Source organism: Topomyia yanbarensis, chromosome 2 (genome assembly GCF_030247195.1).
Source record: "Topomyia yanbarensis strain Yona2022 chromosome 2, ASM3024719v1, whole genome shotgun sequence".
Taxonomy (NCBI): Eukaryota; Metazoa; Arthropoda; class Insecta; order Diptera; family Culicidae; genus Topomyia; species Topomyia yanbarensis.
Genome location: NC_080671.1, coordinates 76,644,555 through 76,646,729, shown reverse-complemented (window position 1 = coordinate 76,646,729; position 2,175 = coordinate 76,644,555).

Below are 2,175 nucleotides of genomic sequence, written 5' to 3'. Positions count from 1 at the left end.
CTTTAAATGTACTAAGAAAATAAATATTTTACGTCTACAGTTCGTGCAACCCCATAGTAGTTTTTTCTGATTTTATGTCATATTTAAATTTTTCAACTTTGCACTGTAGACAATTCACCATATATGGCATAACGGACGCAGACGAGTAGAGCTGACCACTGCCTACAACTATGAGGAGTGTTGGTTCTGTTGTATTAATCTTCGAACTGTACTCAACTGTTTCAAATTTTTAGGTTAGGTGTCTGGCTATGCAGTCTTGTTTTTAAACAAAACCCAGCCAACTTGTCTTCACCCAGCGCTTCGATCCGTTAGAGACCTTTTTCAAGGGTTTGGTAATTGTTATTATGTTATACAACAATCGTTTGTCATTTGTTTTTTTAAGGATCATTTGTTACGATAGTGCTAATATCTTTTCGGAATCGACGTACTTGCCTTTTCTACCTCTGAATCCGATATAGTCAACAGTTTTATCTAAATTTTCGCAAATGGCAATTCTGACTGTATAGCTAGACACCTAACCCATATATTTTATTAAATCGAATATCGTTCAATTTCCTTTTTCGCGACGATTTTCTCGTAATGTCTGTTGTGTCTGTGTTAACATTTCCTGGCACTTTTTTGCATTTTTATTTTTTAAATTTTTTGAGGCGCGGATTGAACAAATCAGCAACCGTTATAGGACTTTATTCTCAAAGTATCATCGTTTTATAAAACGTATCTCACACAAACTTGATTAACGATTTGCAACATCTTCTCCGATTCCAATAATTTTTTATAGGTAAATCAAATTTGCATACAATGTTTTCAAAAAATGGACTGGATAATTAACAATATTTAACATTGTAGAAGGTCAGTGATAAAAATAAAACGAGTTCACCGATGGTGTTATCTTTGTGAAGAGTTTTACAGTTAAAAAATAGCGAATATCAGACTTTATGGTTTGTTGTGAACATTTTGTGACACCTCGCTATACTGGTCTTGTGTCTACGACGTCTTCAAACGATCACCGGATATTTAGTACTGCATTGTTTGTAGATTTTGCTGTATTTTTCTTGAGTATACTTCTCATAAAGCGTGCACCACAAATTTATAGTAAAACATTGAAAATTTGAGGGAAATTTGCAAACACAGTCGAAGAAAATTATTGACACGTCAAGAAAATGAAACCGCTTACGACCTTATGCTGATTTCGTTTATAGATCAGAGTTGCTCTAGGTTCGATCGGAGTTGCCACTTTTGCATGGCTATTGTAAGCATTAAGTCTCATATTTTTTATCGCGCAGTCTCGACTCTAAAACCGAAAACAGCCTGCTTCGATCTCCATGACCAGCCCAACCTAAATTGTACAGATTATGTCAAAGCACACGAAATTATTGATGAAGTCGGAACAATAGGAGAAAACTAATCAATCACTGCTTGGTGGATTTCATTTCGAGTAAACGAAAAGTCCACAAACCTCTATGCTCATGGTCCAAATTCACCCTCATTGATGGAGTTTTGGTAATGTATGAAATGGGATCAATTCATGACAACACAATCACCATGATCCGTTAGATCCTATCTAAAACCCCCACTTTGGTGTATTTGTGGGTTTTTGAGATCAATTGATGGTATTTTGATGGTTGCGAAACTTCCGCGGTTTATATTTCTTGAGACACTTTTTTCAAAAAGACATTTTTAACAATAAGATACTCGCATTGTTTATTATCTCTTTTGTTAATAATTCGGTCGCTTTAACATAACTTTTTCCGTAATATGCTAGTCAAAACCACCGTCTTTTGAACTGCACCTACTGTAAAATTAGTGAAAATGTTTTAGTGACGCCGAAATAATCGAAGGAGAAAGTCAACAAAGAGAGTATCTCATTGATAGAATGAAAGCTCTACATTCATGATCTTTTTATGGAGCTCAATAGGATTTGAGACCATGGCAGTTCGTTCAATATGGTGATCTTTGCATTCATATACCATCAACCATTAAACTCACAGCGTCGCTGTTGTGCTATCTTACGACAAGCGCCATTTAGCACATTTCGAGAAAAACGATTTTTAAAGTTTGAGATTGAATACCTTGAAACTTATTAATGGTATAAACAATCCTAAGAAGACAATTGATGCTTCTATCTATTCTGCATTAATCTCTCAAATATTACGAAGATCGGTTGACTATATTGCG